This window comes from Mchenga conophoros, linkage group LG3 (genome assembly GCF_057382185.1).
Source record: "Mchenga conophoros isolate Kocher_MC1m ecotype Shallow Benthic linkage group LG3, M_conophoros_male_GT1.1, whole genome shotgun sequence".
Taxonomy (NCBI): Eukaryota; Metazoa; Chordata; class Actinopteri; order Cichliformes; family Cichlidae; genus Mchenga; species Mchenga conophoros.
The window spans coordinates 65,182,912-65,199,061 of record NC_140528.1 but is presented as its reverse complement, the minus strand read 5'-3'; the positions used below and the strand labels follow the sequence as shown (position 1 = coordinate 65,199,061).

Here is a 16,150-nt window from a genome sequence, read left to right as displayed (position 1 = left end):
TATTTTCAGTGTATTTATTTTGTTTTATTTGTACTGTAAGAAGTTTGTAGTTCAGTGAAAATAAGTCCAAAGGCAGATTTTTTCAACATGACAACAAGGGCACATGTGAAATGTAAAAGTGAGGTCAGAGGTCAAATGTAACAGGATATTTTAAATCTTTATACAGTATTTTCTATATGTTGACAATACACAACACCTTTGTAAGAATCATAGTTTCTGTGTTATAAGGATTTATTTAGTCATAAAGTTGACCTTGAAGACCTCGGTGGCTGTAAGCCAAATGTTAATGGATAGTTAACATGACTGCAGCTCGTCAGTGAGGTAACCAGGCAGGTCTGCTGGGATCCTTTCTAGGAAAATAAGGTTTGTATGCTAACAGATTTTCCCCTTGTTTCAGTTTCTTCCTGCTTCAAGATTCGTTTTCATGCCATCATTCACCTCCAGTCAGACGCCTGCCACCTTGGATCATTACCCCCCTATTCACCACCACTGCTGCCCCCCTCAGAGCCTCTTCGTCACTTGCCTGCCTGCCCATCGTTCAGCAGTTTCCACAGACCTCTGCTTTATCCTTTACTACCACCTAGTCTGGACTCCAAGTAAGGCATAGTTGCAGCCACTTTATGAACACTCTCTGTCTTGTCACATTCCCTCAGATTTCCTGCCCTAACTGCTCTCTCCTCTCCCACAGATCTGCCGCCCTCACACTGTTATGTCCGCTCCTCTGGCCTGTCTCTCTCACCTCAGTTAAGATGTTTTTGTAGGACTCGCTCATTAAGTTTAGGTTCATTTATGTTTTGTTCTTGTTGACTGAGTCGAAGTTTGCAATCTGTTGTGTTAAATGAATTATCCTTTGTTTGAATAAAGAAACTGACTGATTACATCCTCTGCTGTTTTCACCTGAGTCCTGAATCACAACGATATTAAACCTGACAATATAGAAATATTACATAATAGTTTTATAAAGTTCTGACTAAATAGACCCAGATGGATTTAAACATTAAAAGAGATAATATCATGTTATTTCTCAAGCATGAAATCCATTAAAATCCATCAAATGTTTTGATCCTGCTCACCTTTAACTGACATCCAGCTCTGTGCTGACTCTCTTCCTGAGTACTGACACTTGTAGAAACCTTCATCAGACTTTGACACTGCAGAGATCTTCAGCTCCCCTCGGGTATCATTTTGAATAAGTTTGTCATTGTGATAGAAAAACACATTGGAAAGTATTTTTTGTGTTTTCAAAATGCAGCTCAGACTAACAGAAGCTCCCTCAGTCACAGGATGAACAGGACTCACCAGGATAGGACCATCATCATCTGTGACACAATCACACACAATTGTTTCAGTCAGACCAGCTGGTGCACACTTTTAGAAAAAGCTGTGAGTCGTGTCTCATGATCTACATGCAGACCTGGTTTTCTGAGTGATTATGAGGACTGGAAATATAGTTGGGATGTTCCCTGCAGGAGTCAAATTACTGATGGTGACATTATTGAATGGTTAAAGGTGAAATTGTAAATGTTTGTATGTTTGTGTTATTTTGCATGATGTGTTTCACAAATTTCTCTGAATTGAGACATTAAAGGTTCATCTAATCTGACGACAGAGATGTTGAGCTTTTTTGAGTTTTATTCTGACAGAGAAAATATAAAATACTGTTGGCAAATTATGATAAACTGGATTATAAAAGGATGAAGAGAAATTAGACCAACATCCAAGAATATTTTGATGCTTCGTTGCCTGAAATTGTCTGAAATTCTCATTTTTGTTTGTTTTGCCACATAGAATTACTTCACATAGAGCAAAGCTGAGACAAATGTTCATGTGACGTCTAAATCATTCAGATCCAAGAAGTAAATGTATAATAACATACTCTGTACAGTGATGTTGACTGCACTGCTGAACTCTCCTGATCCAGACTCACACCAGTACACTCCAGTATCTGACTTTGATGTGTGGATGTTACATGTGGATCCAGTCATTCTCCAACAGTCAGAGAGTCGGCCATCCTCAGAGAACTTCCTCACTCTCCACTCAGTGAAGTTTCCCTCACAGGTCAGTGAGACAGAGTCAGAGGTGAAGTGTTGCACTCTGTCAGGACTCACTGTGAGAGACGCTGCTGAATGAACATCTGGAAACAACATGCAGTGAAGAGACAAAGCTCACAGATGTTAGGATTCAAAATATCACAGTGAAAATATTTGTTTGTTTGAAGCTTTTGTTTTGAAAATCAAATTTAATAGTTCAATATGATAAAGTGTTTGTTTGGTGAGACAACACTGAGTCTGACAACAAGCCCTGAATCACACAGACAGTCAAATCAATGGAAAACAAAGGAGCCGAATACTGACATGTTTAAGATGATCTAACCCACATGCTTTATCTGCTGGCAGCTCATGTAGAGCTTGGTACACGTCATGTGACATCATGAGCTTTGAGTCATCACTCTCAGCATCATCCACCTGATACAGATCACTCTGAACACACTTCAGTCATTTGCTGTAATGTTTCTGTCATAATTCTGTGATATTGTCTGTTTCACAGATTCCTTCTACAGTGAGATATTTTGCAGCAGCAGGACCAAAACTAAAAACCTTTGAAGTATATTTTAAATGAACAATAACAGCAGCTGTTATTTGTGACGTCTTCTTCTAGCGTCCATCTGTAGTCAGTGTTTCTCTTGTATTTGTCAGAGCTGTTAACCTGCCTGCTGACATCTTTGTTTCTTTATTAACTATATTTGACTTTTTATCTGAACACCTACCTGAGCACTAAACAAAGAGTCTTAACTGTGTAAATCCTGTCTGTGCACTAAGTAAAAATAATCAGTACAAACAGAAACACGAGTTTAAATATCAAAACATTTAAAATGTCATAGATGTCTTTTGTTTTTCATGTTATCACATTACATAAAAACTGAAAAATAAGAAAAGGAAACGAAGAAATTCAGTTTGGTTTGATCACAGAGAGAAAGGAAAATATTCAGTTCATTTGTTCTTTTGGGAAGTTTTAATATAAACGGAGATAAATGGTTGTCATGGAGATGAGATTTTAATGGTCTAAATCCTGGTGAATAAAAATGATGACCTAACATGAGCTCATTGAAAGGACAGAGAGACACAAGCTGACCTGCAGACCAGACAAACTTTGGTTGACTGTGATCAGTGTGATACTCTGGGTCTCCTCTTCCAGCTCTGCACACATATCCTGCTGTGTGTGTCTGTCCATGAATGATGTAGGAGTCCTGTGCAGTCCCACTGCCATCAGGTAGCAGCTCATAACTGGAGGATTTATAGTTGAATGTTTTCAGATCAGGAACAGCTTTATACCAGTAGAAGCTCCATCCTGCAGACGGATGTTCAACCTCACAGTTCAGAGTTACTGAGGCTCCAGGACTCAGCCATGATGGAGACACAGTGAGGACAGGACGGGGTTTATCTGTTCAACAAAGATTTTCTCTCAGTGAACATGTAGTACAGTCTCTGAACAGTGAGCTCAGTTTATACAAAGAATAATAATCTCAGTCTATATGAACAGAAACACATTTTACAAAGTGTTCAAACAGCTTAAAGCAAATATGACTTACTGTCAGAAACTGTCAGTGTGACTGAATCACTCCACTCTGTTGTTTTACGCTGTGAACTTTTCATTCTGCCCTTACAGCGATAGTTTCCACTGTTGTATGATGAAGCAGATCTAATCCTGTATTCATTCAGATTTGGAGGTTTTATGATGCTGTTTGTTTTCCACTCATAATCCCACTCAGTGTCTCCTCCATGGATCTCACATCTGACAGTGATCGTCTCTCCTCCGTATATCTCAGACCAGTTTGGATACAGAGTCACAACAGGCCTGTTTGACACTGTTAATGTTCAAGAAAGTACAATAAAAACACATGAAAGAAAAAAGGTTCAGTTACCATCAGACGTAGTGCTTTGTAGGAAGTTACATTTACACTCACCAGTTGTGTCAATCCCGACTGACTGACTCCACTCTGTGTAGTAAACTTGTTCTCCTCTTCCTCCTCTGCAGCTGTAGCGTCCTCCCTCTGAGACACTGATTTGTCCATTTGTCACAGGTTGATAAGATTTCCAATCTCTGTACCAGTAGTATTTCCATCCATATGATGATGATGGGCTCACAGAGCAGGTCAGGGTCACACTGCCCCCTACTGGAACAGCTGTCCTATCAGCTCTCAGTTCAGCCTTTGGTTTCGCTGCAGTTCAGTTTAGAACAAGAACATAAAAGTAAAAATGACTGAATCAGAACAATTTAAAGATGGAAACATGTAAATGATCAAATATCACAAAACCATAGTTGAGATAAAACAAACTGTGTCACACAAAATATTCTGTATTTCTGTTTTGATCAAAACAGTGAATTTGTTTTATTTACTTTTGTGTATTTTAATTTATTACGTACATGCACATTTCAAATAATTAATTTGAAGCATGACTGAGTTTATTGATCAATAATGAGGAAGCAACCCAGGTCAATATGATCTGATTGTATTTTGAACATGTGAGAATTGCTCCTAAATGAGTGTGAGCAGTTATCATTTCATTGGTGTTGTTTTTTACTTTTGTTTTTGGTGTATTGGGATTTGGTGAGTCACAGTTGGTTTTCTTTGGTGTCAGTTAGCACGTTATGTCCTTGTGTTCTTTACTAAATCTGATGTAGAAGCCTCTGATAGCTAAGATGAGACCTAGTAAGGTTGTTTTATATTCTTTTGCTGTGGAAGCTGACATTTCCTGTCGCACAGATGTGTTTAGACCACACTAATATGCACAGTCAACTTCACCAATGCCATTGCAGGGAGCAGTTTGGATGTGATTTCCAGCTGAGCTGTTAGGAATGCTGGAATAAGACTCCAGTGTTTGTGTTGCAAAACAGATCAGGTTTATCAGCCGAGAGCAGATCTCAGAACTGAAATCTGAGACTGTTGAACCTTGATGGTGATCCACACCTAGGAGATCTGAACCTCCACTGAAATCTTCTGTTCCTGCTGGATCAACTCATATTCCAGAGATCAGAAAACTGACTCACACTTCTGAACTTTGATACGACGCCACAATAATCTCTGTTACTGCGACACACAGAGGATTTAATCCAAGAACTGATTCCACACCAGACTGTGACTGTGAAAGGTTTCTCTGTAAATCTGTGGACAGCTGATTTTGTGCTTTCAGTGTTGTAATTCCATTCATTGTGTTGGTGTTGTACTGGTAACTCACTGTGTTACTGATTATAACTAACCAGCCACTCTGCAGGTCTAGTGAGTAAACTGAGTCGACTCATATTGATCAAAGTTTGAAGAGCAGCTGAAAGAAAGCTGGTTAACCCTGAAGGAGCTAACACAGGTTAACAAGTAGTTAACATAGATAAGAGTTCAAACTAACCTGAACTAGACAGAGAGAGAGATTTTTACATATTGCTGTTTAATTTTATTTAAATATTTTATTCTGGTTTTCAGATGCATAAATTAATGTAAACTGGAAACTGATTGTATATTTCTGTGTCTTCTGTTTCCCACCTACAAGTTCAAAGTTCACCCTGGTCCTGGTATGTATTATTGGTTATTGGTTGTTATTTTATTTTAATTTTGTTTTATCTTTAGTGAAGTCTTGAGTTTTCCCATGTACCATGAATGCACCGCTGCACTGCCCATGTTAACTTTCTTTCACTGCAGCTCTCTGCAGGCAGCAAGGTAAATTTCTCTGTATATTGCACTGTGTTTAAAGGGTAAAAGAACTCCATGAAACGTAGTTTTGAGCACTGATTTTGTTTTGCAGATGCACAAAACTGCTGTGGTGGGGTGGCTGTAGCTCAGGAGGGTTGGTGGTTCGATCCCTGGCTCCCCTAGTTTGCATGCCAAATATCATTGGGCAAGATACTTATGGCGTATGAATGCGTATGATTGATATTTAGAAAGCACTTAAAGTATAGATAGTAGTGCTTGTGTGAATGGGTGTGTTGTATAGAGCGCTTTGAGTACTCCAGGAGAGTAGAAAGAACCAGTCCATTTACCATGTGGAACTTGCAATCCTGTAACGTGTTGAGCTACAGAGTTCATGTATTGTGTGAGCAATAAATTAACTCCGGTGAGTCTCTGATTGTGCAAATTAAATTTGATTCACAGTCCGGTTTCTAATTTATAAAACTTTATAAAACAGCTTCTATGTGATTGTAGAAGCTGTTAACGATGTCTTCGATGTGTTAGCCCTGTAAAAAATATGCTAGTGTATCCACATGTGCTACCTTTGCAGGTGCAAGTGTTGCATTTTGAGGAGAATTTCATTTTGAGGAAAGAAAAGCTAAATTTGAGTGAACAAAATGAATTGCTGCGTGCAAAAATGTATTTCAGTGTTTGCTGTTATCCACACATACCCCAATAGCAGCCCCTTTTGCTCTGTTTTTGCATTTGCGTTTGCTCGCAATGTGTTGCTTGCGCTTCTCAACATTTCTGCCCAGCGCGTTCAGATCGATAGTATCGATCCCAAGTCGGCATCGGTATCGGATCGATACTAGCCTGGTGAGATTGATTCTTTACTTTACAAACTCTGCTTGTTTGCTATGCTGTGCTTTCGGCAAAAACGAAACAACCAGGTCACTGGACTCACCGCTCCTGTGACAGCGGAGAGCACTTTGCTCCCTCTTCCCTCACTTTCGGTGTTGCTGACATGTCATGTGACTTAGACACTTTGGGGGTTGTTAAGTTGTTTACATATTAATTATATTTTTTTGTTTTTGTGAATTTTAATTGTAATTTTTGTATTAGTTTATCAACAGTATTTGTTTTAATTTGTTTACTGGTTTGCGTGCACTTAAGATTTAAAAAAAAAAAAAAAAAAAAGGATCACCACCACGGCAGACCTGATGGCATTTTCATGCTTCGCAGCATCATTTATTCTTACAATAATCACATAGTTGCTGTAACAGTACATTCAATGGCTGCAGCTCTCCCGCTGGCAGCCATACACATCACCACCACCAAACCTGCAGCGGAATCGCAGAACACGCCCTGCCACAAAACAGCCAATCAGAATTTTTTGCATCCTTTTTTTTTGCCTGTCCCGTTTGGCTCTTTTGCCATCAGAATTATTGTCTAAAGGCAAAGAAAGACGCCCAACGGATTTACTTTACCAAATTGACCATCCCAGCCTTGCCATAATGGTCCATTTGAGTCACCTTTTGTTTATTTTATTTTCACTTGCTGAATACGGGACAGACTTGACTGGGGGAAAGAAGGGGAGAAAGAAAGAGGGAAAGAGAAACAGCTGAGAAGAGGGACGGGGGAGAAGGGCAAAAAACAAAAACCAACAGAATGGGCAGGAAAAAAAAAGAAAGAAAAAAAAATGCATATATCGATCACCTGGATCACCTGTTGAGAAAGAAAAAGGAAAACAAGCAGAAGAGAAGAAGAGTAATAGAATAAACAACATCACAATGCCGCTCTTTCGGCTCCGAACCGGCTCTTCAGGTTGTTTTGTTGCTTTAATTAATTTTTATCTCTAAAAAGAGCCGGAAATCCCATCACTACTGGGTGGACCAATTACAATACATCCCTATTGAGATGAAAAGGAACACAGTTTGTCCCGTACTTCAGCTAGAATGAATGTTTTTCCTATCCGGTTGTTCAGTGATGACGCGACGAATCCTACTTCCGGGTCTAAAGTAGTCTGCGTTTAATATGGCTTTTGTGTTGTTAACATGTTTAATGTTATGTATTTTCTTCTATTTGATCTCAAAAAGCTCCTAAAACAGTCAGTGATCACTGTTAACCTCCCTCGCTTTTATTACCGCTAATCATTTATTTAAGCTCAGTTTTTAAAACCTTAGGATGTAACTACAGCCCAGCCCATGCAGCAGTATATGAATGACTAACCTCGTATTGTGGATGGATTATCTCAGTTGTTCTCCTGGCTGAAGTTTGGTCCTTTTACAGTATCCTGCCATGCGATTACATTTGTTCCTGACCACCGAGAACACTCACGTTAACTTTTATCGAGTGGAAAAAAAGTTAGCTTGTTTATATTATGCTAACATAGCTGTGTCGCTAGCGGTCACGTAGCACATCATTATATACCAGCTAGCCCAACTTCAGTAACCCTACAAACGTCACTGCGGTTTAGTTTTCTGTCTTCATTTATGCTGGAAGTGATAGCAGAGCTGTACGTTTTAATTTGTTTCCAAAACCCCGCAGTCAGGACATGCTATATTGTATTTAGATAGAAGCTAGCGAGCTAACTCCCTGCTAACTTCTAACTCCGTTAAATGTCATAAATTCCGTTTTCATGGATGCCTGGATGTTAAACTCAATTGTTACACCTGGTAGAGCAGAACGCTGATCATTTTGTTAAAGATGAAAGACTTTAGACAGTTTTTCAACTCTCAGTAATGCCATAGTGATCGTTTGATATATGGACCTGCAGCGGAGTTTAGACCCAGACACGGCTAGTGACGTCAGACTGAACAACCGGATAATACCTGGTGGTCTAGTCAATACACGGGCAGATTTTTGGACGGCACACTTGGGATGTCATTGTCCTCCATTGTCCATGATTACATTCATTGCAGAGAAACAAGCACAGGGCTCTCACTGATTTAGCGTTATGACTAATTATATATTTTCATGTACTTTATATTTGTTTTTTAGTTGAGGACATTTTAGGAGGACACTGCAAGTTACACAATTACGCAGTGAATTGGTGTTTATTATTATTATTATTATTATTATTATTATTATTATTATATCTACAAGAGTTTTGTTGTTGGTCTTATCATTTTATTTTGTTGTATTTATCCGCGACACGCTAAGGCTGGTCCGTGAAAATATTGTCTGACATTAAACCAATTTGTGGCACAAAAAATGTTAGGGACCGCTGAGCTAAGTGACTTATATATTATGTTTAACCCGAGTAGGGAAAGACCACGGGGGGGGGGGTGTTGAAAACAATGTGCGGGAGCCTTGACCAGCCGGTCAGCTGGTGGGTAACAGGCATCTCTGAAAACGTTAGAGCACTTTTACAAATATGCGATGTTTTGATAAATCGAGCAGATTTTTGAAGTTTACACAGCAACATTCTCACCTGAAAATATTGTAAAAGTTTATTTTGTGATCCAGACAGAGTAATATTTTAAACTCCGCCACTCTGCGTTCTTCCGCCACTGCCTCGTTTGAGTTTTGGATGAAATGCATTCTGGGATATTTGCCTGGGTTTAGCTACAGCAGCTAGTGAGCTGATTAGAGACCAAAACAGCCAATCAGAATTTTTTGCATCCAAGTCTGTGATTGGTTGGTTTTGTGGCACAAATATAAAAGCATAGAGAAACAGTTGAACGCGCAGGGGTAGAAATGTTGAGAGCGCAAGCAACACATTGCAAGCAGGTCCGTGATCTGAACAAGAGCAAATGCAAAAACTGAGCGAGAAGGGCTGCTGTTGTGTGTGTGTATGGATAATTGCAAAATTATGGATATGGATAATTGCAAACACTGAAATGAAGCAGCAATAAATCTTTGTTCATTCAAATTTAGCTTATCTTCGCTCAAAATAAATTTCTCTTCCAAATGCAACACTTGCACCTGCAAAAATCTTTTATACGTGCGCTTAAAATAGTGGCACAAAAATAACGCCATAGCTTACATGTGAGGTTTTAACTAACTCTCCATTGGAAACACTTTTCATGGTTTATTCGATTTGCACTGAAATGTATTTTTATTGTTGGTATATTGGTATTGGCCAGTAGGGATGGGTACCGATATGGGTTCTGACAAAAAAATAAAAATATAAGAGGCTTTTGGACAAAGTTTGTGTTCTCCATTCTTTAAGCAACGGTTTGAGCACCGTTTAAGCACCAGCACGTTTCAAAAGTAACGGTTTGGCACCGGATAAAACCTAAATGATACCCATCCCTATTGGCCAGTAAGAACTGTATAGATGATATCTAAAGAAAAAATATAACACTTAGAGGAATTTGATTTTACTCTTCTTTTAATTCATACAAATGAGATACAGGGAAAATTAGTCGGTAGCAGGGCCTTTTTTAGCCAATTTTTGGGGGTGCTGAAGCAAAATCCTTTTTTTTTTTTAAACAATATTTGCTGTTTGTTTGACACACTACTAAAAATATATAAAAAAAAAACATACAGCACTTGGTTGAGACGTAATATTTTAACAACAAAAGTATAGATACCCCCCCTCTCTCAAAATGGTTTGTTCCAGCTCGCCTTTCCCCTGCTCTGACTCTAGCGCCCTTTCTGCCAAACCGAATGTGGCTGAGACGCAGCGGAGCGAGGTGTAAGTGCCTGGCTTAAAACAGGACATATTAGCTGCATTTAACCATCAGTTACTCTTTATATAGTTAGGTAGGAGTCAGACCATGTTTCTTTTTAACTGAAAAACATTACACCAGGTAACCTGCAGGGTTGAAAACGTGTTTCCCGACGTTTGCTACCCTACAATGCGTCCTGCTCTGTAGTAAAATCAGCAACATTTGACCGTCCTGTTGCTCCATTGAAATGTATACAGCCTTTTTAAAATCTAAAACTTAAAATTGTCTGTAGCCTGCTGTTGTTACCACTGTCCTGTTTGAAATGGATACTAACTAGCTAACTGACTGGGTGCCCATTAACCTTATATGTTACTGTGTGTATGTGCGTGTGTGTACGTGTACAGAGAGACAGCCAGGTTCATAATGGATATTAGGACGTTTTCAACAAAAAAAAAAAAAAAAAAAAGGAGCCACATTCAGGTAAAAGCGTAAAATCAAATGATCCATCAATCAAGAATAATGTTGGTCTAGTGTTTCAATATTTATATCTTTTATTAGATGTTCATGTGGTTTGGTTATTTGCCTTTTGGTTGAAAGTACACTGAGAGAGGACTTCTTGTTAGGGATCTTAATAGTATTTTTTTCATATTAATGTAATTTTTTCATCTAATTGAATCTATTTGTGTATGATTGTCAGTCCAAAGAGGGAGAGAGGAAAGAGGGGAACGTGAGGAGAAAGGGCAAGGTCAGGAAGAACCAGGTAAGAAAACAGACAGGGAACAGTGACAGGCACAACAGAAACTGTTAAACTGACAAAGAGAAAAAAACTAATTTTACTCATAAAATCTGGAAGTTGTGTTCTCCTGATATTAAAGATGCTAAACAGAATCTGCAAAACAAATTGTGTTGAAACATTTTTTGAACACAACATTATAATTGATTGGGGAGATTAAAATATATTTTTATGTGGTTCAGTCACAACTCTACTAAAACCTCAGGTAATAATAGATTGGGCCAACTTTGGGACCGTCCAGTTGTCTGAGTGACTGCCGCAGTACGTACAGAGCAGAGTGCTCTGTTTATATTCTAAAGATGTTTTAAGCTAGCTTGTTTCAAAGATTCTGTACAGCAGCTTTAAATATTTTCCACAAGCACACATAGAGGCTCCTGACTACGGCAGTAATGCTCCGACAATCCACCAAGCAATGCGGCTTCGTAGCTTACCATTTTCTGACAGATTTCTGAGCGCTGTGGACCACATAAAATTGGTTCGAGGTCAGTAAGCACAGCCAGAATTCATATATAAGGTGCACTGTTGATTTTTGAGAAAATTAAAGGATTTTAAGTACGCATTATAGTGTGGAAAATACAGTATACAGAAGAAAATAATATATCGCAATATATATCGTTACCGCACATGCTTCAAATTATACCATGATATGGATTTTTGTCCGTATCGCCCAGTCCTAACCTGAATTAATAGACCAGCGTGTTCTGACAAACCATCCTACTTTGACAAACCGTCCCACCGTAAGTAGTTTATGCACATTTCTGCTGTCACAGAATAATTCCAGCACAAATTTAAGTTGGTATGACGGTTTGCCACTTAACTTTGCCCATCAGAGTATGCTTGTAGCTCATAATTATAAAGCCAGGACGGTTTGCCACTTCATTTTACCCGTTATAGTATGCTTGTATGTAACAATCGCAAAGGTAGCATGGTTTGGCACTTCATTTTACCCGTCAGAGTATGTTTCCAGCTCTTATTAAAAAAAAGGTAGGATGATTTGACACTTAATTTTAGCTGTTAAAGTATGCTTGTAGGTCACATTCACAAAGGTAGGATGGTTTGGCACTTAATTTTAGCTGTTAAAGTATGCTTGTAGGTCACATTCACAAAGGTAGGATGGTTTGGCACTTAATTTTAGCTGTTAAAGTATGCTTGTAGGTCACATTCACAAAGGTAGGATGGTTTGGCACTTAATTTCATGGACAACATGTACGGGCTCAAATTGTGGTCATAAATATTTTGTACTTGTAAATCAAATGTGTATTTGTGAACTGAGTTTTGTTTTGTAACCTTGTAAACCAAAATATGGGAAAATTGTATGTTTGTGCATCTACAGATGAGAATGTGTGTGTGTGTAAAAAAGATTTGTGTTTGTATAAAAATATTTACACGAGTTACAATTTTTTTGTTAAGGTCTGCTTACTGAAACAAAGCAAAAAATATTTGTGATTTTATACTACACACAGTAATTTTGACCTGATTTTTCTTCCTTTCAGCTGATTGGTTAATGTCATATCAATCACAAATGTAACAATCCAATCAAAAAACAGATTTGGCTGCTTGGGGTGCTTTACTGAGCTTCAGGTCCTGGAAGGGTAATACAGGTTAGTGATGTGCGATACCACTGATTTCCTTTTCGATCCAATACCAAGTAAAGTTACGGGTGGTATCGACGATACTGATCCGATACTTTGTACAAAAACTTAATGTTTCATTGTATTTCATAATGCAATATTTAATTGTATTATGTAATTGTAATAATATAGCTTCATAATAATTACAGGACATCAGACTACTTGTTCTTATTACTTAATAATGCAGAATAACCATATGGAAATAAAAAAAAACTTGTTGAAAAAAACAAACAAAAAACGTTGTGCGCTATTTGAACATGTTGCTGCCTGCAGCACTAAAGGACCCTGCGAGAGACGTCTGTCTCGCCCTAGCAGCACCTGTCCCTCTCCTCCTCTTCAGTTCACCTCAACATAAGCTCGTCATATTCTGTGATATGATTTACTCTGAGGTTCTTGACGAGGTTAGTGGTGTTGCCACAAAACCTCACTGTCTTGCCACATGTATCAAAAACCGCATCTTGGCTTTTTGTCGAGGTAAAATATGTCCACACATCACTCCGTTTACGAACAGCCATTGTTGTGAGTCCGCACACCAGAGGTTGCAACACATTTATACAGCCGTATTTTGCATATGACTATGAAAGGCGTAAGAGGAAGTAGTTCCTCCCAATTTAGACGATCCGAATGATATTGTTTCTTTCCACTGTGTTCCTGTTAATGAAAAACTACAAATTTACTCCAAAGTACTAAAATATTGATATTTTAATATGAGAATAGATTTTAGAACATAAATTACAGGTATCGGAAGAATTGATATTACAATATCGATCCGCACACCACTAATAAAGTTTAAAGCTATAGGATCTCTATATAAATATCCCATACAAGCTTGGTCCAGAAACTTTCAGTAGCTGTTGGAATGATAAAGTTGTGGTATGTCAGTGGTTAGAAGTACCATTATTACTTTAGGATTAGTTTAACACAAAGTCAGTGTTGACCCGGGACTATTGCTGTGAGTCACAGTGCGCAGCATAAAGGCCCGTTCACACGCTACTAATGGTAACTAAAAGCAAAGGATCCAGAATTTGTTGTGCTGGCCACTGAGCTCTACCTGTACTAAATGCACCTGCTCCTTGTAGTTTCTATCTCTGACTTTATGTCCTCTACTAGAGTTTGTGGTGTTTTATCTTTAATTGTTTAATAAAAACATGTATCGCTAATTCATAACGAAGAAAGCTTTGTAACTCTCCCCACTAGTGAAGACTGTCATTTCCACAGCACTGCTTTCCCCCCGAGGTCCGCAGCACTGTTGAAAAGGCTCTGGAGGTCTCTGTGTAAGCACGTAAACCTGTCACACAAAAATCACAGAACTGGGACAAACACTGTTTTCCTGTTCTGTAGAGCTGCACAGCAGAGAAGATACTCTGATATGTTTTTTGTCTTCACTGTGAGTAAAAAGTTGCTTTTCATGTTTTTTTGTTGTCAAACTGAAACCAAAATATTTTAGTGAGCAGCACAAAAGAATCAGCTACAAATCTGCAAGAAAGCGAGTTTTCACTTATTTTAACAAAACAAATTATCTGTACGGAACATCTTCAACTTACATGATACAGTCAGTCCAGTAACTTTACTCCAATATGTTAACAAATAGTCCCTTCTGCCCCGGCAGCTGTATCCTCCGCTGTCAGACTCAGTAACTATGATGATTCTGTATTCATTGGATGTTGGAGGTATGTTTTTCTGGCCTTGTCTCCATTCATACGTCCACTGAGCTCCTTCACCTCCCTGAATCTCACATCTGACAGTGACTGTCTCACCGCTGTGTATCTGAGTCCAGGATGGCTGCAGGGTCACAGTGGGCTTAGTGGGAACTGTTCACATAAGAATGATCCAGTTAGAAGAGAAACATAAAAACTCTGCTGTTTATAACATAAGAGTAGAGTCATTACAAAACAGCTGATTCACAGAGAAACAAGTTAAACATAACAAAAAGTCACAACATAAAAGTTTCAAACTGTAACACAATATTTTCAGTAAAATGTAAAAGGTAAAGTCTTTACTTTGCACAGTTTTTGTTCAGATTCCAAAAAGTTACAGATTATTTTTCATGAGTTTACAGCAGATTAAGAAGACTGGAAGAAATCATCATTTGAGAAACATTTTCTAAAAGTTGTGATGAGGTCATCATGTGAAACTGGTGCAGTTGCTGATTTGGGACACACTTGTCACACTTGTAGTTATTGTATAACAAACAGGTTCTTGTGGCTCTGACTGATTTTCCATGAACTGAACCACAAACCACTGATCCACTAATGCATCTGTTCCACACTGGAGGTTCTTCTAGCTGTCATATCATTAAACATATTATGATGCTCATGAACACCTTTATTTTTCATTAATTAAAATAAATAAATAAACAAATGCCATTAACAACAATTACAGGAAAGAATCTAAGTGGAACCTGTAATGTAGCAGAACAGTCTCTAATAAAATGTCACGGCCAGGGGATCAGCAGGCCGCTGACTAGTAGTGTTCTCTCTCTCGCTCTCTCGCCAGGGCGGAACTCATGGTGGGTTCACGCCCTCGGCCCACGCCCCCTCTGAAGAGGAAACACCTGGGCCTCATCAGCGCAGCCAGCATTTAAGCCAGGGAGTGGCTTCTACTCATCGCTGGATCGTTGTGTGTGACTCGCGTCAGTGCAGCCCGGCTCTGAGCAAGTTCTCTTTTGCTGCCCTGTGCAAAACGTCTAACGTGTGTTTCCTTCTGTACATAGATCCCCTGGACCCGACCCTGCATTCCCCGAGTGGATTCCCTTTTGTGTGAGTGTTTGGAGAGAGAGCCAGAAGAGGAGCAAGTGTCTTTTCCCTACCTGGATTTCCCCAGAGCCCTTTCCCTGTCACCGCTTTGTATATAGCACTATCCCCTGCACTGTTTGTATATACACCTGGTGGAACTGTAATAAATACTGACTGTGCCTCTGAGTCCTGCGTGTGAGTCCTCAAGCGAACCGTGACATAAAATGAGGTTATATTGTAGTCAAACCTGAAACGTCGAGGAATTAATGTAAAAATGCTAAAAACAAAGGAAGTAACTGATCTGCAGTGATAAACTCCACATGTGCAGCCATGAGGTCAAGATGGGAGTGACTGGGATTATTACATTTGGACTGAATTCTTTCATCAAACTAACAAAATATTTTCCAGATGTTTCACTGAGTGATTATTAAATATCTTTATAATGACACTAAAAGATATTTTAAACTACTTTTGATCCTAAACACAAAATAAACCTACAGTGCTGTTGAAATACAAAACGTTTGGTTGAGTTGATGAAACATTGTTCAGTACAAATTAAAATATTTGAAATATGTCCAACTTACCTATTACTTTCAATGAGGTGCTGTCACTCCACTCTGTCCAGGAAGAGCTTCTTCTGCCCCGGCAGCTGTATCCTCCACTATCAGACTCAGTAACTCTGCTGATTGTATATACACTGGATGTTTCATGTATGT

At 38.8% G+C, this 16,150-nt stretch overlaps 1 pseudogene; it reads right to left on the bottom strand.

Annotated features, from left to right (window-relative positions):
• Positions 1-16,150, bottom strand: part of LOC146580115 (obscurin-like) — a 374,391-nt pseudogene that overhangs the window by 62,151 nt on the left and 296,090 nt on the right.